We start from the raw sequence: 25,478 nt of genomic DNA on the forward strand, positions 1-25,478 counted from the left end.
CCTACCTCGACTGGACTGTCTACTCCAACAGGTTCCTTTTTTCTTTGTTCAATCTTACACTGGTTTCGTTTAACCGTGGGACTGTTCTCGAGACCTCAGAAGGGAGGAGTTCCCTGGTTCGGTTAGGCCTACTGGGCCCCGATTTCAGAAGTCTGTTACCTCTTCTCGCTTTTGCCACTTTTGGAAGACTTTATGGGACATAATAAGGATGAACGGGGTTTTCCCCTTCTTTCAGTTACCATTCATCTTTGGTTTCTCTGGGAGGTTTTGCTCCGCTGCGCTTCAAACCACACTGACCTGAATTTTAGGTCTCTGCCTTTTGTTTTGGTTTTTCTTCCAAAAGAGATTAGCCTAGCGGCCGTAAGTTCGGCCTCTTTTTCATGGAGTACGCTATTGACAACTCCCCCGGCTGAGCTTCGGCCTCAGCGATCGTTTCTTCCAGAGGGATTGTCCATTTTTCGTATAAATCTGACACTAGTGTTTTTCGGTCCTCTTTGAATGCTTGTCAGGGCTCACTGACTCTCTCTACAGAGGTCTTCGGCTATTCGACGAAGTGCTTTTCTTCTTTGTCTCTGTACGATGCTCCCGTGCTAAATAGCCGGGGTCCCAGCAGACGCTGGGCTGTTGGATACATCTGACCATCAGACAGTCTTCTAGGCGGTTGCTAGGGAGCCTCCGTTTTCCATTTCAGCGCACTTTACGCGCGATATAAGACCTTTGTGGGCGGCTGCCCATGGGGTCTCCATGAATACTTTGTCGGGCGGCTACTTCGTCGGACCGACATTCGTTTTGTCAATTTCTACAAGTTTGACACTTTTGCGGCCTCTGCATCACAGTTTGGCCGAGCAGTTTTTAAAGGACTCTCAGCGCTCTCCCACCCGTTTTTGGGAGCTCTGGGACGTCCCCATTGTAACTACACTCCAGTGGCCCCTAGTGGATGAAGGAGAAATCAGGATTTTGGTACTTACCGATAAATCCCTTTCTCCGATTCCACAGGGGCCACTGGACGCCCGCCCAGCGCTGTTCCCCCTTGTTTTTTGCTTAAAGGTTTGCAGGTCACCATATGACTGCTTGTTGAGTTCAGGCTAGCCTGGTTTTTTGTCAGGTTCTGTTCCAGGTTTAGTTTGGGTTATCCTGGTTTACAGGGCGTCATTAACCTCCTCTACCTTAGGGTTTGTTTATTCCATCTCTCATCGGGCACAGTTTTACGTAGACTGGCTTGGAGGGGAGATAGTAGGGGAGTAGCTAGCCACAGTGTGAGAATTTTTAAAGTGACAGCTCCCAGTTGCTACCTACTATTTCCCCATTGTAACTACACTCCAGTGGCCCCTGTGGAATCGGAGAAAGGGATTTATCGGTAAGTACCAAAATCCTGATTTTAATTACCTACCGATAAATCCTTTTCTCGTAGTCCATAAGAGATATTGGGGAGACTTAGGGCCTAATTCAGACCTTGCTAGATATTTTTTGCAGCGCTGCGATCATATGGTCGCCGCCTACAGGGGGGTGTATTTTCGCTTTGCAAGTGTGCGAACGCATGTGCAGCCGAGCGGTACAAAAAAAAGTTTTCCGCAGTCTCTGAGTTGCCCAGAACTTACTCAGCCGCTGCGATCACTTCAGCCTGTCCAGGCGTCAGACACCCGCCCTGCAAACGCTTGGACACGCCTGCGTTTTTCCAAACACTCCCAGAAAACGGTCAGTTGCCACCCACAAACGTCTTCTTCCTGTCAATCTCCTTGCGATCGGCTGTGTGATTGGATTCTTTGTTAAAGTCATCACTCAGCAACGATCTGCTTTGTACCCGTGCGACGCGCCTGCGCATTGCGCTGCATATGCATGCGCAGTTGTGACCTGATCGCTGCGCTGCAAAAAAAACTAGTGTGCCATCAGGTCTGAATGAGGCCCACAGTACGATAGGGTATAGACTGGGTCCAAAGGAGCCGGTGCACTTTAACTTTCTTCACTGGGTGTGCTGGCTCCTCCCCTCTATGCCTCCTCCCACAGGCAGTTATAGGTAGAACAGTGCCCGAAGGAGAAAGGACATATATGAGAGAAGGAACATAAGAAGTGGTGAGATTTATACACCAGCACACCAACAACATACAACAACCAGCAACGGCTGGTAACAGCAACAGCTGAACAGGTAACCACATAAGAGACAACCTGCAGAAAAGTCAACGCACTGAGGCGGGCGCCCAATATCCCTTATGGAGTACGAGAAAAGGATTTACTGGTAGGTAATTAAATCCTACTTTCTCTAGCATCCATAGGGGATATTGGGGAGACTTAGTACGATGGGGACATCCCAAAGCTTCCAGGACAGGCGGGAACGTGCGGAGACTGCTGCAGCACCGTCTGCCCAAACTGGGTATCCTCTTTGGCCAGGGTATCAAACTTGTAGAACTTCACAAAGGTGTTCTTCCCCGACCAGGTAGCAGCTTGGCATAGTTGCAAGGCCGAGACTCCACGACAGCCGCCCAGGAAGAGCCCACCGATCTTGTAGAGTGGGCCTTCAGAGACTGTGGAACAGGTAAGGCTGCCGACACATAGGCCTGTTGGATAGTAAGCCTAATCCAACGAGCAATGGACTGCTTTGAAGCAGGACAACCCTTTTCCTGTGCATCATAGAGCACGAACAAAGAATCCGTCTTTCTGATGCAAGCCGCCCGCTTGACATAGATCTTCAAGGCTCGCACAGCATCCAACGCCTCAGGAGGAGCAGAAATGTCAGAACTTGATGGAATCAAAAGAGGTTGATTCAGGTGAAACGCAGAGACAACTTTCGGCAGGAACTGCTGTCTAGTCCTGAGCTCCGCTCTGTCCTCATAAAAGACCAAGTAAGGACTTTTACACGATATGGCCCCCAATTCTGAGACACACGTCTAGCTGAAGCCATGGCCAGTAACATCACCTTTTTCTACGTGAGGTACTTGTCTTCCACCGTCATCAGAGGTTCAACACCACATTCAAATCCCAGGGTGCCGTAGGCGGCACAAAGGGAGGCTGTATGTGGAGTACCCCTTGCAAGAAGGTCTGAACTTCTGGCAACACTGCCAATTTCTTCTGGAAGAAAATAGAGAGAGCTGAAATCTGGACCTTAATGGAACCCAGACGTAAGCCATTATCCACACCAGCCTGCAGGAAACGTAAGAAACGTCCCAAGTGAAACTCTGCAGGTGGATACGTGTGTTCCTCGCATCAAGAAACATCTCCTCCAGATATGATGATAGTGTTTTGACGTCACAGGTTTCCTGGCCTGAACCATGGTAGCAATGACCTTGTTGGAAAGGCCATTGTGGGCTAGGATGTTCCGCTCAACCTCCATGCCATCAAACGAAGTCGCCGTATGTCCGGGTAGACGAACGGCCCTTGTTGAAGAAGATCGCTTCTTAGTGGTAGAGGCCAAGGGTCTTCGACGGACATGTCCAGAAGATCCGCGTACCGCACCCTCCGAGGCCAATCTGGGGCAATCAGAATCACTCCTTGATTTCTGATTTGCTTGAGCACCCTTGGAAGCAACGGAATTGGAGTAAACAGGTAGACCAGCCGGTAAGGCCAAGGCGACGTCAGTGCATCCACTGCCCTCGCCTGGGGGTCCCTGGTTCGTGAGCAATACCAGTGAAGCTTCTTGTTGAGTCGAGAAGCCATCATGTCTATCTGTGGGCAGCCCCACCGGTGGATGATCTGCTGGAACACCTGATGGTGGAGTCCCCACTCTTCCGGAATGAAGATTGCTGACATTGCTCTTGCATTTCTTTGCGCCCAGAGGAGTATCTTTGACACCTCTCGCATGCAGGCTCTGCTTTTTGTCCCTCCTTGCCGAATTATGTACGCCACTGCTGTTGCGTTGTTCGACTGAACCTGGATCGCGTGATCCGTGAGTAGAGGAGAGGCCCGAAACAGAGCATTGTAGATCGCCCGAAGTTCCAGCATGTTGATCGGAAGGAGAGCTTCAAGGGCTGACCACCTGCCCTAGAACTGTGCCCCTTGGGTGACAGCACCCCATTCTTGCAGACTCGCATCCGTAGTGAGGAGGGTCCAATCCTGAATCCCGAAACTCCTGCCTTCTAGTAGGTTGGAGGACTGCTGCCACCACAGGAGGGAAATCCTGGCCTGAGGGGACAGCCGAATCATCCGGTGCATCTGTAAATGTGATCCAGACCATTTGCTCAGGAGATCCAACTGAAATGTTCTGGCATGGAACCTCCCATATTGGATCACCACGTAGGAGGCTACCATTTTTCCCAACAATCTTATGCAAAGATGTATGGACAGTCTAGTAGGTCGGAGCACCATGCGGACCATCTCCTGAAGTGTTCTCGCTTTGTCCTCCGGTAGGAACACTTTTCTGGGCCACAGTATACAGTAATATCCCCAAGAACAGGAGCCGCTGAGTTAGCTCCAGGTGGGACTTCTGTAAATTGAGGATCCACCCATGGTGTGACAGAAGTTGGATAGTGCGGTCGATATGGAGCAATAAAAGCTCCCTGGATCTTGCTTTTATCAGAAGATTGTCCATGTAAGGGACAACATTGACCCCCTGGACCCGGAGCTGGAACATCTCCGCCATCACCTTTGTGAATACCCTCGGAGCTGTGGACAGTGCCTGGAACGGGTGGTATTTAGGTTGCCGGCTGTTGGGATCCCGGCGCACAGTATACCGGCGCCGGAATCCTGACACCCGGCATACCGACACCTTTTCTCCCTCTTGGGGGTCCACGACCCCCCTGGAGGGAGAATAGATAGGGGCTCATTTGCGCTCGCCCAGCTGTCAGTATGCCGGCGGTCGGGATTCCAGCGCCGGTATGCTGGCCGCCGGGATCCCAGCCGCCGGCATAGCATACTACACCCCCTGGAACTGGTAGTGATCGTCCAATAGGGCAAACCTCAGATAAGCCTGATGAGATGGCCAAATTGGAATATGGAGATGGGCATCCTTGATATACAAGGAAACCTTGAATTCCTGTTCTTCCAGGCCCGCAATCACTGCTCGCAAGGATTCCATTTTGAACTTTAACACCTTCAGGTAAGGATTCAAGGACTTTAGATTCAAAATGGGTCTTACCGAACCGTCCTGCTTCGGTACCACAAACAGGTTGGAGTAATAACCCTTGCCTCGTTGTGGTATTGGTACTGGGACACTGACGTGGGACTGGACCAACCTTTGAATGGCCTGTCATAACTTAACCTGCATAACCTCCAAAGCTGAATCGTTGGGGAGGAGTACCGTCAAACTCCAGCTTGTAGTCCTGAGAAATGAGATCCCTGACCCAGGTATTCTGGCAGGAAACATCCCAGACGCGGCTGAAGTGACGCAGTCGAGCTCCCACCTCGAGATCCCCTCAGGGTGGGTGGGCACTGTCATGCCGAGGCCTTAGTGGAAGCAGAACTGGTGGACTGTTCCTGAAAACCGGTATTTGCAGGTTTTCTTGTATTACCTCTGGTGCCTCTAACTGCATTGGAGGGACCTCTGGCCCTAGATCGAAATCGGTTACACCGAAAGGACTGAACAGACGGCCCCGGGTAGGAGCGTCTCGCCGGCGGGGCCCCAGAAGGGAGAAACGTGGATTTCCCAGCACAAAGGTACCGCTGTGGAACTCCAACCTACTATCCAGTTTGATCCAGATAAGGACTTTTTCTGCTTAACTTGGATCTCCAAGGACCAGAACTTTAAACCACTCCTTCTCAGCATATCCAGAAGATTATGGAAACCCCTTGAACTATCTACACAGACGAGCAACTGCAATCATTACCTCGTGGAACTGTGTGAGAGGTAACAATAAGGGTATTACCAGCTGACTGCACAAGTAATCCTAAGGAGGAGGAAATCTTTATCTATAATCAGTCCGGGATCATTAAGTAATGGTTGGGTCCATATCAGCAAATTGAAAAAATCACTACCTCAGAGCCAATATTTATTTTTATTATTATTTTATTCAGATTTTTTAATGTGTGTGATTTATTAGTATTCATGTTTTATTAAACATTAAATTTCTTTTTTAACTGATCCATTGATATTATTATTGATTTATTGAATATTTGGTGACACAACTCTTAGCGCTGGTATCTCTCTGTATATTGTTTATTTTTGTGGGATCTGTCAAACCCCTTCCAGCTGCTGTGGTAACCTAGTGGGTATTTTATATAATTTTATTTTTCCCACATAGGACGCGTGTAGTGTCCTGAATGTGCTTCAGGAGAGCAACCATAGTGACCAGGGGCATAGCCCCGGAGAGGCCCTCCTGAATTTGAGAAGCCCACGTGTGAATGGCATGGGTCATCCAGCAACCCGCTATGACCGGCCTCTGCGATACACCTGCTGCTGTGTAGATAGACTTTAGTGTAGTCTCTATTTTTCTGTCCCCAGGTCCTTTATGGTAAAGGAGTCCGGGGCAGGAAGCACCGCCTTTTTGAACAGTCGAGAGACTGATACATCAACCCCCCAAAATTTTCTACCTTCAGGTGCAAATGGGAAAGTGTGCAAAAACTTTTTTGACACTTGGAATTTTTTGTCTGGATTTTTCCAGGCAAACTTCAATAGGCCATCTAACTCTGCAGAATCAGGGAAAGTGACATTAGGCTTGTTTTGTGTAAAGAAAAATGACTGCTGTGACGCAGCGTCCTCTAGAGGAAGCTTTAACACGTCCCGTATAGCCAGAATTAGGGGTTAATACCCTGAGCAGAATCGGCATCCCCACTAACGGGATCCAAGTCCTCCCCATCCTCTTGTATATCCTCATCTGAATCAGAGAGTAGAGCAGGCAACCCACGCTTCTGTGGTCCTGCATGAGAGGAGGCTGGCTGTGTAACATCTGCCCTAGCAGCTAAGTCTGCAACAGCCTGTTGTAGTAGCTGAGTTTTCTGAACATTAGCAGTGAGCTGTGATGACATATCAGACATCATAGTTTTAAGAGACCCTAACCTGGAGGGCTCTGGACCCTCTCCCACAGCCCCTTCACCGATCTGTGAAGATTGGCTGCATTGTTCACATGAAACAGAATCAGATGATAATGGAGAGAAACTGGTGTGGCATACACTGCACAGCTTGTGTTTACCCATGTTTACAGTAAGCACAATAACATACACATAGACAGTAATACCTTTCAAGCCTTCTCTTACTGTATGTGAGAGGAGACACACAGCCCCAGTGAGGCTGACAGCTAAAGATATCACAGTAAACACTAATAATTTCTGTCCTGTAGAGGACACAGATAGTGTACATTAGCGGCTCTCCCCCTTTGCTACACCCTGTACCAGTTTTCCAGCGTGTCTTGTGAGGCAGGAAGCGCTGTGTGTGCTGGCTGCTGCTGCATTAAGCAGAGGCAGGCGCCAAAATGCCTCTGGTCCCGCTCTGAGGTAGCTCCACCCCCTCTAATGGAGCCGGAGCTACAGTGATTATTTATACTGGTAATGTCTCCTGTTAGTCTTAAAACATCACACAAGTGCTAGTTATAGCTATCTGAAGCCAGTCTACACGGGGGCTCTAGCGGGTCCCCCCCCAGGAGAGTCCCGTATGCCGCACCCGCGTTCAGCCGCACTTTGAACCGGGGAACCCCCCTGGCTGGGCCCCCGGTTTGTACTCACCACAGATGTCACCTTCAGGCAATGTTGTTAGGGGTGTGCTGCGATTGCGACAGCCAAGGCGCAGTGCCCCGCTGAACAAACAACCTCTCAGGATGGTGGTCCTGCAGCGGGAAAGCGGCTCTGCACCCCGCAAGGCCGGTGACCGTCCCTTCCCCTCCCCAACTCCCACGGTGCAGGTATACTGTTGCCCAAACAGCACACCGAAAATAATAAAAGTTTTAAAGAAATGGAAGAAAACTCTCTGTAGCTGCAGAGTGTGCATTCTCTCCTGAGGGCACTTTTTTCTAAACTGTGGGAGGGGGCATAGAGGGGAGGAGCCAGCACACCCAGTGAAGAAATTTAAAGTGCACCAGCTCCTTTGGACCCTGTCTATACCCCATCGTACTATGTCTTCCCAATATCCCTTATGGATGCTAGAGAAAGTAATCATGAAATCTCACAGAATCAGGGGGGGGGAAATAAGTACAAAAAAACCCAAACAAATAAATAAATATATATATATAAACATATACACACATATACATACACACACTGTATAATGTCACATACATATACACAAATTACAACTGAACTGTATCATACAAGATTATTGAACTGTGTATTATATACATACAATATAACTGTACTCTACTATGTAATATGCATCAGTGCCGTAACTAGACATTTTAGTGCTGTGTGCAAGAAACATCATCGCACCCCCCAAAAAAAAATTAAATATATATATATATATATATAGAGAGAGAGAGAGGTGTGGCCACAGAGCTCCCTTTTACACATTACAGCAGGCAGAGCTCCCTTATACACTTTGCGGCATGTAGAGTCCCCTTTTTTACACAATACGGCAGGTAGAGTCCCCCTTTTTACACATTATGGCAGCAGAGTCCCCTTTTTTACACATTACGGCAGCAAAGTCCCCCTTTTTAGAAATTCCAGCAACAGAGTCCCTCTTTTTACACATTAGGCAGAGTCCCCCTTTTACACATTACGGTGGCAGAGACACCATTTTACACTTAATAGCAGGCAGAATCCCCCTTTTTTACTCATTAGGCAGGCAGAGTCCTTTTTTTACACATAAAGGCAGGCAGAGTCACCCTTTTTTACACATTACAGCATTGCAGGGTGTGGGACAGACCGGATGTATAGCCACTTTGTGATGCTGGTGCCTGCGCTGAGCACACGCTGCCACTGGGGACTGGACTGCCCACTTACCCACCCAAACGCAGCCGCAGGGTACTGTGGGAGCAGGCTAGACTGGGAGAGACATCACAGGAAACACTGCAGGCCTGTGGGCTGAAACAGAGTAAGCCAGGAGGGGTCGGAGCATACAGGGGGAAGCTGTAGCGCTGGCCGCTGTCTTGTATGTAGTGGTATGCAGAAGGAGCCGAGTGCACCACTACTAACATGACAGCGGGCAGCGCTGCAGGTAGTGGTGGTGGTGAGCAGCCCTGCGGGTGTGCTGCCTGACGGTGCACCCACAAAGCATATGCGTTGTGGGCAAGGAACCTGAGGCACACACCTAGTTACGGCTCTGATATGCATACAGTATAATTGCTCTGCATCATACAGTCTCATTGTAATTTATCTTAAAATATCTAATTAAGAAAAAATAATCCCCACTGGAGATGCCGGGGATTGAACCCGGGGCCTCATACATGCAAAGCATGCGCTCTACCACTGAGCTACATCCCCTGGTGGTGGTTCCCAACCACAGGAAAGGAGACAGTAAGTGCAAGAATCAGCATCGTGCCCCCCCCCAAAAATAAATAAATAAAATATATATATATATTTATAGGGGTGTGGCCACAGAGCTCCCTTTTACACATTACGGCTGGTAGAGTCCCACTTTTTACACATTACAGCAGCAAAGTCCCCTTTTTACACATTACGGCAGCAGAGTCCCCCTTTATACACATTACAGCAACAGAGTCCCTCTTTTTACACATTAGGCAGACAGAGTCCCCCTTTTACACATTACGGCAGCAGAGACCCCTTTTTACACATTAGGCAGACAGAGTCCCTTTTTTACACATAAAGGCAGACAGAGTCCCTTTTTTACACATAATAGCAGGCAGAATCTCCCTTTTCTACACATTAGGCAAGCAGAGTCCCTTTTTTACACATAAAGGCAGGCAGAGTCCCCCTTTTTTACACATAACGGCAGGCACAGTCCCTTTTTTACACATAACGGCAGGCAGAGTCCCTTTTTTACACATAATAGCAGGCAGAATACCCCTTTTCTACACATTAGGCAGGCAGAGTCCCTTTTTTTACACATAAAGGAAGGCAGAGTCCCCCTTTTTTACACATTACAGTATTGCAGGGTGTGGGACAGACCGGATGTATAGCCACTTTGTGATGCTGGTGCCTGCGCTGAGCACACGCTGCCACTGGGGACTGGACTGCCCACTTACCCACCCAAACGCAGCCGCAGGGTACTGTGGGAGCAGGCTAGACTGGGAGAGACATCACAGGAAACACTGCAGGCCTGTGGGCTGAAACAGAGTAAGCCAGGAGGGGTCGGAGCATACAGGGGGAAGCTGTAGCGCTGGCCGCTGTCTTGTATGTAGTGGTATGCAGAAGGAGCCGAGTGCACCACTACTAACATGACAGCGGGCAGCGCTGCAGGTAGTGGTGGTGGTGAGCAGCCCTGCGGGTGTGCTGCCTGACGGTGCACCCACAAAGCATATGCGTTGTGGGCAAGGAACCTGAGGCACACACCTAGTTACGGCTCTGATATGCATACAGTATAATTGCTCTGCATCATACAGCCTCATTGTAATTCATCTTAAAATATCTAATTTAGAAAAAATAATCCCCACTGGAGATGCCGGGGATTGAACCCAGGGCCTCATACATGCAAAGCATGCGCTCTACCACTAAGCTACATCCCCTGGTGGTGGTTCCCAACCACAGGAAAGGAGACAGTAAGTGCAAGAATCAGCATCGTGCCCCCCCCCCCCCCCAAAAAAAAAAAAAAAAAAAAAAAATATATATATTTATAGGGGTGTGGCCACAGAGCTCCCTTTTACACATTACGGCTGGTAGAGTCCCACTTTTTACACATTACAGCAGCAAAGTCCCCTTTTTACACATTACGGCAGCAGAGTCCCCGTTTATACACATTACAGCAACAGAGTCCCTCTTTTTACACATTAGGCAGACAGAGTCCCCCTTTTACACATTACGGCAGCAGAGACCCCTTTTTACACATTAGGCAGACAGAGTCCCTTTTTTACACATAATAGCAGGCAGAATCTCCCTTTTCTACACATTAGGCAGGCAGAGTCCCTTTTTTACACATAAAGGCAGGCAGAGTCCCCCTTTTTTACACATAACGGCAGGCAGAGTCCCTTTTTTACACATAATAGCAGGCAGAATACCCCTTTTCTACACATTAGGCAGGCAGAGTCCCTTTTTTTACACATAAAGGAAGGCAGAGTCCCCCTTTTTTACACATTACAGTATTGCAGGGTGTGGGACAGACCGGATGTATAGCCACTTTGTGATGCTGGTGCCTGCGCTAAGCACACGCTGCCACTGGGGACTGGACTGCCCACTTACCCGCCCAAACGCAGCCGCAGGGTACTGTGGGAGCAGGCTAGACTGGGAGAGACATCACAGGAAACACTGCAGGCCTGTGGGCTGAAACAGAGTAAGCCGGGAGGGGTCGGAGCATACAGGGGGAAGCTGCAGCGCTGCCCGCTGTCTTGTATGTAGTGGTGTGTAGAAGGAGCCGAGTGCACCACTACTAACATGACAGCGGGCAGCGCTGCAGATAGTGGTGGTGGTGAGCGGCCCTGCGGGTGTGCTGCCTGACGGTGCACCCACAAAGCATATGCGTTGTGGGCAAGGAACCTGAGGCACACACCTAGTTACGGCTCTGATATGCATACAGTATAATTGCTCTGCATCATACAGTCTCATTGTAATTTATCTTAAAATATCCAATTAAAAGAATAATCCCCACTGGAGATGCCGGGGATTGAACCCGGGGCCTCATACATGCAAAGCATGCGCTCTACCACTGAGCTACATCCCCTGGTGGTGGCTCCCAAGCACAGGAAAGGAGGCAGTAAGTGTGCAAGAAATAGCATCGTGCCCCCCACAAATATATATATATATATTTATTTATAGGGGTGTGGCCACAGAGCTCCCTTTTACACATTACGGCAGGTAGAGTCCCACTTTCTCTATCGTCCTAAGTGGATGCTGGGGTTCCTGAAAGGACCATGGGGAATAGCGGCTCCGCAGGAGACAGGGCACAAAAGTAAAGCTTTTACAGGTCAGGTGGTGTGTACTGGCTCCTCCCCCTATGACCCTCCTCCAGACTCCAGTTAGATTTTTGTGCCCGGCCGAGAAGGGTGCAATTCTAGGTGGCTCTCATAAAGAGCTGCTTAGAGAGTTTAGCTTAGGTTTTTTATTTTACAGTGATTCCTGCTGGCAACAGGATCACTGCAACGAGGGACAGAGGGGAGAAGAAGTGAACTCACCTGCGTGCAGGATGGATTGGCTTCTTGGCTACTGGACATGAAGCTCCAGAGGGACGATCACAGGTACAGCCTGGATGGTCACCGGAGCCACGCCGCCGGCCCCCTCACAGATGCTGAAGCAAGAAGAGGTCCAGAATCGGCGGCTGAAGACTCCTGCAGTCTTCTTAAGGTAGCGCACAGCACTGCAGCTGTGCGCCATTTTCCTCTCAGCACACTTCACACGGCAGTCACTGAGGGTGCAGGGCGCTGGGGGGGGGGCGCCCCGGGGAGGCAAATGAAAACCTTTAAAAAGGCTAAAAATACCTCACATATAGCCCCAGAGGCTATATGGAGATATTTACCCCTGCCTAAATGTACTAAATAGCGGGAGACGAGCCCGCCGAAAAAGGGGCGGGGCCTATCTCCTCAGCACACGGCGCCATTTTCTGTCACAGCTCCGCTGGTCAGGAAGGCTCCCAGGTCTCTCCCCTGCACTGCACTACAGAAACAGGGTATAACAGAGAGGGGGGGCAAAATAAATGGCAATATATTAATATAAAAGCAGCTATAAGGGAGCACTTAATCATAAGGCTATCCCTGTCATATATAGCGCTTTTTGGTGTGTGCTGGCAGACTCTCCCTCTGTCTCCCCAAAGGGCTAGTGGGTCCTGTCTTCGTATAGAGCATTCCCTGTGTGTCTGCTGTGTGTCGGTACGTGTGTGTCGACATGTATGAGGACGTTATTGGTGTGGAGGCGGAGCAATTGCCAAATATGAGGATGTCACCTCCTAGGGGGTCGACACCAGAATGGATGCCTTTATTTGTGGAATTACGGGATAGCGTCAACTCGCTTAAGCAGTCGTTTGCCGACATGAGGCGGCCGGACACTCAATTAGTGCCTGTCCAGGCGCCTCAAACACCGTCAGGGGCTGTAAAACGCCCCTTGCCTCAGTCGGTCGACACAGACCCAGACACAGGCACTGATTCCGGTGGTGAAGGTGACGAATCAACCGTATTTTCCAGTAGGGCCACACGTTATATGATTTTGGCAATAAAGGAGATGTTACATTTAGCTGATACTACAGGTACCACTAAACAGGGTATTATGTGGGGTGTGAAAAAACTACCAGTAGTTTTTACCGAATCAGAAGAATTAAATGACGTGTGTGATGAAGCGTGGGGTGCCCCGATAAAAAACTGCTAATTTCAAAGAAGTTATTGGCTTTATACCCTTTCCCGCCAGAGGTTAGGGAGCGCTGGGAAACACCTCCTAGGGTGGACAAAGCGCTAACACGCTTATCAAAACAAGTGGCGTTACCCTCTCCTGAGACGGCCGCACTTAAAGATCCATCAGATAGGAGGATGGAAAATATCCAAAAAGGTATATACACACATGCAGGTGTTATACTACGACCAGCTATTGCGACTGCCTGGATGTGCAGTGCTGGGGTAGTTTGGTCAGAGTCCCTGATCGAAAATATTGATACCCTGGACAGGGACAATATTTTACTGTCGTTAGAACAAATAAAGGATGCATTTCTTTATATGCGTGATGCACAGAGAGATATCTGCACACTGGCATCACGGGTAAGTGCTATGTCCATTTCGGCCAGAAGAGCTTTATGGACACGACAGTGGACAGGCGATGCGTAGAGGAGTTATTTGGGGTCGGTCTATCGGATTTGGTGGCCACGGCTACGGCCGGGAAATCCACCTTTCTACCTCAAGTCACTCCCCAACAGAAAAAGGCACCGACCTTTCAACCGCAGCCCTTTCGTTCCTTTAAAAATAAGAGAGCAAAGGGCTATTCATATCTGCCACGAGGCAGAGGACGAGGGAAGAGACAGCAACAGGCAGCTCCTTCCCAGGAACAGAAGCCCTCCCCGGCTTCTACAAAAGCCTCAGCATGACGCTGGGGCTTCGCAAGCGGACTCGGGGGCGGTAGGCGGTCGTCTCAAGAATTACAGCGCGCAGTGGGCTCACTCGCAGGTAAATCCCTGGATCCTGCAGATAATATCTCAGGGGTACAGGTTGAAATTAGAGACAGAGCCACCTCGCCGTTTCCTGAAGTCTGCTTTACCAACGTCCCCCTCAGAAAGGGAGACGGTTTTGGAAGCCATTCACAAGCTGTATTCTCAGCAGGTGATAGTCAAGGTACCTCTTCTACAACAAGGGAAGGGGTATTATTCCACTCTTTTTGTGGTACCGAAGCCGGATGGCTCGGTAAGGCCTATTCTAAATCTGAAGTCCTTGAACCTGTACATAAAGAAGTTCAAGTTCAAGATGGAGTCACTCAGAGCAGTGATAGCGAACCTGGAAGAAGGGGACTTTATGGTATCCTTGGACATCAAGGATGCGTATCTCCACGTTCCAATTACCCCTCACACCAGGGGTACCTCAGGTTCGTTTTACAAAACTGTCACTATCAGTTTCAGACGCTGCCGTTTGGTTTGTCCACGGCACCTCGGGTCTTTACAAAGGTAATGGCCGAGATAATATTTCTTCTTCGAAGAAAAGGCGTATTAATTATCCCATACTTGGACGATCTCCTAATAAGGGCAAGGTCCAGAGAACAGCTAGAGATGGGTTTAGCACTATCTCAAGAGGTGCTAAAGCAGCACGGATGGATTCTGAATATTCCAAAATCCCAATTAATGCCGACAACTCGTCTGCTGTTCCTGGGGATGATTCTGGACACAGTTCAGAAAAAGGTTTTTCTTCCCGAAGAAAAAGCCAAGGAGTTATCTGACCTGGTCAGGAACCTCCTAAAACCAGGAAAGGTGTCTGTACATCAATGCACAAGAGTCCTGGGGAAAAAAAAAAAAAAAAAAAAAAAAAAATGGTAGCTTCTTACGAAGCAATCCCTTTCGGCAGATTCCATGCAAAGGGATCTGTTGGACAAATGGTCAGGGTCGCATCTTCAGATGCACCTGCGGATAACCCTGTCGCCGAGGACAAGGGTATCCCTTCTGTGGTGGTTGCAGGAGGCTCATCTATTGGAGGGCCGCAGATTCGGCATGCAGGATTGGATCCTGGTGACCACGGATGCCAGCCTGAGAGGCTGGGGAGCAGTCACACAGGGAAGAAATTTCCAGGGAGTGTGGTCGAGCCTGAAAAAGTCTCTTCACATAAGCATTCTGGAACTAAGAGCAATCTACAATGCTCTAAGCCAGGCGGAACCTCTGCTTCAAGGAAGACCGGTGTTGATCCAGTCGGACAACATCACGGCAGTCGCCCATGTAAACAGACAGGGCGGCACAAGAAGCAGGAGGGCAATGGCAGAAGCTGCCAGGATCCTTCGCTGGGCGGAGAATCACGTGATAGCACTGTCAGCAGTATTCATCCCGGGCGTGGACAACTGGGAAGCAGACTTCCTCAGCAGACACGACCTTCACCCGGGAGAGTGGGGACTTCATCCAGAAGTTTTCCACATGCTATTAAACCGTTGGGTAAAACCAATGGTGGACAGGATGGCGTCTCGCCTCAACAATACACTGGACAGGTATTGCGCCAGGTCAAGAGATCCGCAGGCAATAGCTGTGGACGCGCTGGTAACACCTTGGGTGTACCAGTCGGTATATGTGTTTCCTCCTCTGCCTCTCATACCAAAGGTATTGAGGATTATACGGCAAAGAGGAGTAAGACTAGTGGCTCCGGATTGGCCAAGAAGGACTTGGTACCCGGAACTTCAAGAGATGGTCACGGACGATCCGTGGCCTCTACTTCTGAGAAGGGACCTGCTTCAGCAGGGTCCTTGTCTTTTTCAAGACTTACCGCGGCTGCGTTTGACGGCATGGCGTTTGAATGCCAGATCCTAAAAGGAAAAGGCATTCCAGAAGAAGTCATTCCTACCTTGATAAAGGCAAGGAAGGAAGTCACCGCGAAGCATTATCGCCGTATTTGGCGAAAATATGTTGCGTGGTGCGAGCAGCGGAGTGCTCCGATGGAGGAATTTCAACTGGGTCGTTTTCCTACATTTCCTGCAATCAGGATTGTCTAGGGGTCTCAAATTGGGATCTATTAAGGTTCAAATTTCGGCCCTATCAATATTCTTCCAAAAAGAATTGGCCTCAGTCCCTGAGGTCCCGATTTTTATCAAAGGAGTACTGCATATACAGCCTCCTGTGGTGCCTAAGGTGGCACCGTGGGATCTAAATGTAGTTTTAGATTTCCTCAAATCCAATTGGTTTGAACCACTAAAGAATGTGGATTTGAAATATCTCACATGGAAAGTGACTATGTTACTGGCCCTGGCTTCGGCCGGGAGAGTATCTGCACTGGCGGCTTTGTTTTATAAAAGCCCTTATTTAATTTTCCATTCGACATAGGGCAGAGCTGCGGACGCGTCCGCATTTTCTCCCTAAGGTGGTATCAGCGTTTCACCTGAACCAGCCTATTGTAGTGCCTGCGGCTACAGACGACTTGAAGGACTCCAAGTTGTTGGACGTTGTCAGAGCCTTAAAAATATACATTTAAAGGACGGCTGGAGTCAGAAAATCTGACTCGCTGTTTATACTGTATGCACCCAACAAGTTGGGTGCACCTGCTTCTAAGCAGTCGATTGCTCGTTGGATTTGTAACAAAATTCAACTTGTACATTCTGTGGCAGGCCTGCCACAGCCTAAATCTGTTAAGGCCCATTCCGCAAGGAAGGTGGGCTCATCTTGGGCGGCTGCCCGAGGGGTCTCGGCATTACAACTCTGCCGAGCAGCTACGTGGTCAGGGGAGAACACGTTTGTAAATTTTTACAAATTTGATACCCTGGCAAAGGAGGACCTGGAGTTCTCTCATTCGGTGCTGCAGAGTCATCCGCACTCTCCCGCCCGTTTGGGAGCTTTGGTATAATCCCCATGGTCCTTTCAGGAACCCCAGCATCCACTTAGGACGATAGAGAAAATAAGAATTTACTTACCGATAATTCTATTTCTCGGAGTCCGTAGTGGATGCTGGGCGCCCATCCCAAGTGCGGATTATCTGCAATACTTGTACATAGTTATTGTTAACTAATTCGGGTTATTGTTTAGGAAGCCATCTTTCAGAGGCTCCTCTGTTATCATACTGTTAACTGGGTTTAGATCACAAGTTGTACGGTGTGATTGGTGTGGCTGGTATGAGTCTTACCCGGGATTCAAAATCCTCCCTTATTGTGTACGCTCGTCCGGGCACAGTACCTAACTGGAGTCTGGAGGAGGGTCATAGGGGGAGGAGCCAGTACACACCACCTGACCTGTAAAAGCTTTACTTTTGTGCCCTGTCTCCTGCGGAGCCGCTATTCCCCATGGTCCTTTCAGGAACCCCAGCATCCACTACGGACTCCGAGAAATAGAATTATCGGTAAGTAAATTCTTATTTTTTACACATTACAGCAGCAAAGTCCCCTTTTTACACATTACGGCAGCAGAGACCCCTTTTACACATTAGGCAGGCAGAGTCCCTTTTTTACACATAAAGGCAGGCAGAGTCCCTTTTTTAAACATAACGGCAGGCAGAGTCCCTTTTTTACACATAATGGCAGGCAGAGTCCCCCTTTTTTTACACATTACAGTATTGCAGGGTGTGGGACAGACCGGATGTATAGCCACTTTGTGATGCTGGTGCCTGCGCTAAGCACACGCTGCCACTGGGGACTGGACTGCCCACTTACCCGCCCAAACGCAGCTGCAGGGTACTTTGGGAGGGGGCTAGACTGGGAGAGACATCACAGGAAGCACTGCAGGCCTGTGGGCTGAAACAGTGCAAGCCGGGAGGGGTCGGAGCATACAGGGGGAAGCTGCAGCGCTGCCCGCTGTCTTGTATGTAGTGGTGTGTAGAAGGAGCGGAGTGCACCACTACTAACATCACAGCGGGCAGCGCTGCAGGTAGTGGTGGTGGTGAGCAGCCCTGCGGGTGTGCTGCCTGACGGTGCACCCACAAAGCATATGCGCTGTGGGCAAGGCACCTGAGGCACACACCTAGTTACGGCTCTGATATGCATACAGTATAATTGCTCTGCATCATACAGTCTCATTGTAATTTATCTTAAAATATCTAATTTAGAAAAAATAATCCACACTGGAGATGCCAGGGATTGAACCCGGGGCCTCATACATGCAAAGCATGCGCTCTACCACTGAGCTACATCCCCTGGTGGTGGTTCCCAACCACAGGAAAGAAGACAGTAAGTGCAAGAATCAGCATCGTGCCCCCCCCCCAAAAATAATAATAATAATATATATATATATATTTATAGGGGTGTGGCCACAGAGCTCCCTTTTACACATTACGGCAGGTAGAGTCCCACTTTTTACACATTACAGCAGCAAAGTCCCCTTTTTACACATTACGGCAGCAGAGTCCCCCTTTATACACATTACAGCAACAGAGTCCCTCTTTTTACACATTAGGCAGACAGAGTCCCCCTTTTACACATTACGGCGGCAGAGACCCCTTTTTACACATTAGGCAGACAGAGTCCCTTTTTTACACATAAAGGCAGACAGAGTCCCTTTTTTACACATAATAGCAGGCAGAATCTCCCTTTTCTACACATTAGGCAGGCAGAGTCCCTTTTTTACACATAAAGGCAGGCAGAGTCCCCCTTTTTTACACATAACGGCAGGCACAGTCCCTTTTTTACACATAACGGCAGGCAGAGTCCCTTTTTTACACAGAATAGCAGGCAGAATACCCCTTTTCTACACATTAGGCAGGCAGAGTCCCTTTTTTACACATAAAGGAAGGCAGAGTCCCCCTTTTTTACACATTACAGTATTGTAGGGTGTGGGACAGACCGGATGTATAGCCACTTTGTGATGCTGGTGCCTGCGCTGAGCACACGCTGCCACTGGTGACTGGACTGCCCACTTACCCGCCCAAACGCAGCCGCAGGGTACTGTGGGAGCAGGCTAGACTGGGAGAGACATCACAGGAAACACTGCAGGCCTGTGGGCTGAAACAGAGTAAGCCGGGAGGGGTCGGAGCATACGGGTGGAAGCTGCAGCGCTGCCCGCTGTCTTGTATGTAGTGGTATGCAGAAGGAGCCGAGTGCACCACTACTAACATGACAGCGGGCAGTGCTGCAGGTAGTGGTGGTGGTGAGCAGCCCTGCGGGTGTGCTGCCTGACGGTGCACCCACAAAGCATATGCGCTGTGGGCAAGGAACCTGAGGCACACACCTAGTTACGGCTCTGATATGCATACAGTATAATTGCTCTGCATCATACAGTCTCATTGTAATTTATCTGAAAATATCTAATTTAGAAAAAATAATCCCCACTGGAGATGCCGGGGATTGAACCCGGGGCCTCATACATGCAAAGCATGCGCTCTACCACTGAGCTACATCCCCTGGTGGTGGTTCCCAACCACAGGAAAGAAGACAGTAAGTGCAAGAATCAGCATCGTGCCCCCCCAAAAAAATAATAATAATAATATATATATATATTTATAGGGGTGTGGCCACAGAGCTCCCTTTTACACATTACGGCAGGTAGAGTCCCACTTTTTACACATTACAGCAGCAAAGTCCCCTTTTTACACATTACGGCAGCAGAGTCCCCCTTTATACACATTACAGCAACAGAGTCCCTCTTTTTACACATTAGGCAGACAGAGTCCCCCTTTTACACATTACGGCGGCAGAGACCCCTTTTTACACATTAGGCAGACAGAGTCCCTTTTTTACACATAAAGGCAGACAGAGTCCCTTTTTTACACATAATAGCAGGCAGAATCTCCCTTTTCTACACATTAGGCAGGCAGAGTCCCTTTTTTACACATAAAGGCAGGCAGAGTCCCCCTTTTTTACACATAACGGCAGGCACAGTCCCTTTTTTACACATAACGGCAGGCAGAGTCCCTTTTTTACACAGAATAGCAGGCAGAATACCCCTTTTCTACACATTAGGCAGGCAGAGTCCCTTTTTTACACATAAAGGAAGGCAGAGTCCCCCTTTTTTACACATTACAGTATTGTAGGGTGTGGGACAGACCGGATGTATAGCCACTTTGTGATGCTGGTGCCTGCGCTGAGCACACGCTGCCACTGGTGACTGGACTGCCCACTTACCCGCCCAAACGCAGCCGCAGGGTGCTGTGGGAGCAGGCTAGACTGGGAGAGACATCACAGGAAACACTGCAGGCCTGTGGGCTGAAACAGAGTAAGCCGGGAGGGGTCGGAGCATACAGGGGGAAGCTGCAGCGCTGCCCGCTGTCTTGTATGTAGTGGTATGCAGAAGGAGCCGAGTGCACCACTACTAACATGACAGCGGGCAGCGCTGCAGGTAGTGGTGGTGGTGAGCAGCCCTGCGGGTGTGCTGCCTGACGGTGCACCCACAAAGCATATGCGTTGTGGGCAAGGAACCTGAGGCACACACCTAGTTACGGCTCTGATATGCATACAGTATAATTGCTCTGCATCATACAGTCTCATTGTAATTTATCTTAAAATATCTAATTAAGAAAAAATAATCCACACTGGAGATGCCGGGGATTGAACCCGGGGCCTCATACATGCAAAGCATGCGCTCTACCACTGAGCTACATCCCCTGGTGGTGGCTCCCAAGCACAGGAAAGGAGACAGTAAGTGACAAATGGTCATGTGACCTAATAGTAAAAGTAATCATGAAATCTCACAGGACCAGGGAAATTATATACAGTGTATGTATATATATATATATATATATATACATTCATTCATTCATACATACATACATACACACACATACTGTATTGTATCACATACATTTCCATAAATTACAACTGAACTGTATCATACAGGATTATTGATCTGCAGTGTATTATATACCTACAATATAATTGCACCCTACTATGTAATATGCATACAGTATAATTGCTCTGCATCATACAGTAATTTATCTTAAAATATCTAATTTAGAAAAAATAATCCACACTGGAGATGCCGGGGATTGAACCCGGGGCCTCATACATGCAAAGCATGCGCTCTACCACTGAGCTACATCCCCTGGTGGTGGCTGCAGTCTCCAGACAGGAAGGAGGTAGTGAGTGACGTATTGCTAGACTGGCTGAACCTGACACACATAATTGTGCTGCCTCTTATACATACATTATCACACACACACACACATAGTTACATTATGCATCTAGCGAGCATATTCCGGAATGTACAGGAATAAATCAGCACACCATGTTTACAGAAATAGTGTATTAATATAATCTCATGCTCTCAGTCACAGTATAATGTGTGCTGCACACTCATCATGTCACATGGTACAGTGATCGGGAGTCACATGGTTCAGCAGACGGACAGACAGCCGCTTCAGTCCCCATAAACACCTTCATCAGGCTGCACATACACCCCATGTACAGTGTGTGCGCCTGGAGGCATTTCCTATAGACACTAGTGCAGGGGGATTCAACACACAGCCCTACAGCTGCTGTGGAGCTACACATCCCAGCATGACCTGAAACAGTGTTACTCTTCCCTAATGCAAGCTGGGATGTGTAGTTCTACAGCAGCTGGAGGGCATCATGCATACCTCCTAACTTCTGTAGATCTGTAAGTCGGACCTGGTGTGCCAGAGTCACGTCCGCTGCTGAAAAAGGGGTGGGTCCTTGCCGCACGACCCCCGTTTTCATCATTTTGGGGGCGTGCCCAGTGCTCCCCGAGCAGCTGGGCAGCCCCCCGCTCACCTCATACCCTCCAACATTTTACACATAAAAATGGGTACAAATTCGAAAAGGGGGCGTGGCCACGCCATTTTCCTATAGTTTCAATGAAAGTTTGGAGAGCCAAAAATCGGTACAGACCATAAAAAAAAAAGGCCCTGTACCTGACAAAAAGGTCCAGCTGGAGGGTATGTCAGCTCCCCGCACTGTTTAGATCTATTGAGTGATCACCGGCTGCCTTGCAAAGCAGCAGTGATCAAAGGCCCGTCCGCCCACCCCCACCAGTGGGACACTGCGGCCCGCAAGTGGGTCAGCAGGACAGTGTCCGAATAGCCACTAGGGGGTTGATTCAGTCCAGGTGATGACTGCTATCTAGTGTTTGCATATGATGCGCATTATTGTGCCAGGTGAACCCAGTCCCTCTATGCCTGCACCCTGCTGATTGGTCCAGCGCCGCAGGCACGGAGCCCGGTCACAAGCCCACCCCCACCACGGCATGCTTCCGACTCATCGCGGGTTTCCCGTTTTTTGTCTCTGACCGTCTTGGTGCCCCCCTCTTACCTGGCGCCCGAGGTACGCGCACCTCACCCCCCGCCAGGCCTCTCCTAGTTGTAGCCCTGCTATAACCATTGTTAATATTTGGTTGCATTACTGTAGGTCATTAGCATCCTCTCTCTTACATATCATGATCCAGCAAAGGTTACAAACATAATAAATGACACGATAACTATAGCACAATTATAACCATTCTTTCCATACCAAAACCTAGATTGATCTCACTTCTATATATTCACCCTATGCGGTGTATACAATGTGCTTCATGTCACTATAGAAGATGACGTAAAGTTTATGAACCCCTGCAGAGTGTGGAGAGGAAGCACAAGGATTTCTCGTCATCCATCTACCAGAGTGTGAGACGTGTGGCACTCACATTGTCAGTGGAGAAGGAATAGCTGTGAGACGTGTGGCACTCACATTGTCAGTGGAGAAGGAATAGCTGTGAGACGCGTGGCACTCACAATGTCAGTGGAGAAGGAATAGCTGTGAGACGTGTGGCACTCACATTGTCAGTGGAGAAGGAATAGCTGTGAGACGTGTGGCACTCACATTGTCAGTGGAGAAGGAATAGCTGTGAGACGCGTGGCACTCACATTGTCAGTGGAGAAGGAATAGCTGTGAAGCGTGTGGCACTCACATTGTCAGTGGAGAAGGAATAGCTGTGAGACATGTGGCACTCACATTGTCAGTGGAGAAGGAATAGCTGTGAGACGTGTGGCACTCACATTGTCAGTGGAGAAGGAATAGCTGTGAGACGTGTGGCACTCACATTGTCAGTGGAGAAGGAATAGCTGTGAGACGTGTGGCACTCACATTGTCAGTGGAGAAGGAATAGCTGTGAGACGTGTGGCACTCACATTGTCAGTGGAGAAGGAATAGCTGTGAGACGTGTGGCACTCACATTGTCAGTGGAGAAGGAATATCTGTGAGACGCGTGGCACTCACATTGTCAGTGGAGAAGGAATAGCTGTGAGACGCGTGGCACTCACATTGTCAGTGGAGAAGGAATAGCTGTGAGACGTGTGGCACTCATATTGTCAGTGGAGAAGGAATATCTGTGAGACGTGTGGCACTCACATTGTCAGTGGAGAAGGAATAGCTGTGAGACGTGTGGCACTCACATTGTCAGTGGAGAAGGAATAGCTGTGAGACGTGTGGCACTCACATTGTCAGTGGAGAAGGAATAGCTGTGAGACGTGTGGCACTCACATTGTCAGTGGAGAAGGAATAGCTGTGAGACGCGTGGCACTCACATTGTCAGTGGAGAAGGAATAGCTGTGAGACGTGTGGCACTCATATTGTCAGTGGAGAAGGAATATCTGTGAGACGTGTGGCACTCACATTGTCTGTGGAGAAGGAATAGCTGTGAGACGTGTGGCACTCATATTGTCAGTGGAGAAGGAATATCTGTGAGACGTGTGGCACTCACATTGTCAGTGGAGAAGGAATAGCTGTGAGACGTGTGGCACTCACATTGTCAGCGGAGAAGGAATAGCTGTGAGACGTGTGGCACTCACATTGTCAGTGGAGAAGGAATAGCTGTGAGACGTGTGGCACTCACATTGTCAGTGGAGAAGGAATAGCTGTGAGACGTGTGGCACTCGCATTGTCAGTGTAGAAGGAATAGCTGTGAGACGCGTGGCTCTCACATTGTCAGTGTAGAAGGAATAGCTGTGAGACGTGTGGCACTCACATTGTCAGTGGAGAAGGAATAGCTGTGAGACATGTGGCACTCACATTGTCAGTGGAGAAGGAATAGCTGTGAGACGCGTGGCTCTCACATTGTCAGTGTAGAAGGAATAGCTGTGAGACGTGTGGCACTCACATTGTCAGTGGAGAAGGAATAGCTGTGAGACGTGTGGCACTCACATTGTCAGTGGAGAAGGAATAGCTGTGAGACGTGTGGCACTCACATTGTCAGTGGAGAAGTAATAGCTGTGAGACGTGTGGCACTCACATTGTCAGTGGAGAAGGAATAGCTGTGAGACGTGTGGCACTCACATTGTCAGTGGAGAAGGAATAGCTGTGAGACGTGTGGCACTCACATTGTCAGTGGAGAAGGAATAGCTGTGAGACGTGTGGCACTCACATTGTCAGCGGAGAAGGAATAGCTGTGAGACGTGTGGCACTCACATTGTCAGCGGAGAAGGAATAGCTGTGAGACGTGTGGCACTCACATTGTCAGCGGAGAAGGAATAGCTGTGAGACGCGTGGCACTCACATTGTCAGTGGAGAAGGAATAGCTGTGAGACGTGTGGCACTCACATTGTCAGTGGAGAAGGAATAGCTGTGAGACGTGTGGCACTCACATTGTCAGTGGAGAAGGAATATCTGTGAGACGTGTGGCACTCACATTGTCAGTGGAGAAGGAATAGCTGTGAGACGCGTGGCACTCACATTGTCAGTGGAGAAGGAATAGCTGTGAGACGTGTGGCACTCATATTGTCAGTGGAGAAGGAATATCTGTGAGACGTGTGGCACTCACATTGTCAGTGGAGAAGGAATAGCTGTGAGACGTGTGGCACTCATATTGTCAGTGGAGAAGGAATATCTGTGAGACGTGTGGCACTCACATTGTCAGTGGAGAAGGAATAGCTGTGAGACGTGTGGCACTCACATTGTCAGCGGAGAAGGAATAGCTGTGAGACGTGTGGCACTCACATTGTCAGTGGAGAAGGAACAGCTGTGAGACGTGTGCACTCACATTGTCAGTGGAGAAGGAACAGCTGTGAGACGTGTGGCACTCACATTGTCAGTGGAGAAGGAATAGCTGTGAGACGTGTGGCACTCACATTGTCAGCGGAGAAGGAATAGCTGTGAGACGTGTGGCACTCACATTGTCAGTGGAGAAGGAATAGCTGTGAGACGTGTGGCACTCGCATTGTCAGTGTAGAAGGAATAGCTGTGAGACGCGTGGCTCTCACATTGTCAGTGTAGAAGGAATAGCTGTGAGACATGTGGCACTCACATTGTCAGTGGAGAAGGAATAGCTGTGAGACGCGTGGCTCTCACATTGTCAGTGTAGAAGGAATAGCTGTGAGACATGTGGCACTCACATTGTCAGTGGAGAAGGAATAGCTGTGAGACGTGTGGCACTCACATTGTCAGTGGAGAAGGAATAGCTGTGAGACGCGTGGCACTCACAATGTCAGTGGAGAAGGAATAGCTGTGAGACGTGTGGCACTCACATTGTCAGTGGAGAAGGAATAGCTGTGAGACGTGTGGCACTCACATTGTCA

General features: G+C 49.2%; 1 protein-coding gene and 7 non-coding genes across 14 annotated transcripts in view; all 8 read right to left on the minus strand.

Annotated features, from left to right (window-relative positions):
- The window catches only part of DNAH14 (dynein axonemal heavy chain 14), a 427,754-nt gene that overhangs the window by 16,518 nt on the left and 385,758 nt on the right, over positions 1-25,478 (minus strand). The gene's annotated exons all lie outside the window — the stretch shown is intronic.
- TRNAA-UGC (transfer RNA alanine (anticodon UGC)) lies at positions 9,202-9,273 on the minus strand. Its single transcript has one exon. It is a non-coding gene; the product is annotated as a tRNA-Ala (tRNA).
- On the minus strand, positions 10,404-10,475 carry TRNAA-UGC (transfer RNA alanine (anticodon UGC)). The gene has a single exon. It is a non-coding gene; the product is annotated as a tRNA-Ala (tRNA).
- Positions 11,552-11,623, minus strand: TRNAA-UGC (transfer RNA alanine (anticodon UGC)). Its single transcript has one exon. It is a non-coding gene; the product is annotated as a tRNA-Ala (tRNA).
- Positions 18,106-18,177, minus strand: TRNAA-UGC (transfer RNA alanine (anticodon UGC)). Its single transcript has one exon. It is a non-coding gene; the product is annotated as a tRNA-Ala (tRNA).
- On the minus strand, positions 19,309-19,380 carry TRNAA-UGC (transfer RNA alanine (anticodon UGC)). The gene has a single exon. It is a non-coding gene; the product is annotated as a tRNA-Ala (tRNA).
- On the minus strand, positions 20,509-20,580 carry TRNAA-UGC (transfer RNA alanine (anticodon UGC)). The gene has a single exon. It is a non-coding gene; the product is annotated as a tRNA-Ala (tRNA).
- On the minus strand, positions 20,946-21,017 carry TRNAA-UGC (transfer RNA alanine (anticodon UGC)). The gene has a single exon. It is a non-coding gene; the product is annotated as a tRNA-Ala (tRNA).

This window comes from Pseudophryne corroboree, chromosome 4 (assembly GCF_028390025.1).
Source record: "Pseudophryne corroboree isolate aPseCor3 chromosome 4, aPseCor3.hap2, whole genome shotgun sequence".
NCBI classification, from domain to species: Eukaryota; Metazoa; Chordata; class Amphibia; order Anura; family Myobatrachidae; genus Pseudophryne; species Pseudophryne corroboree.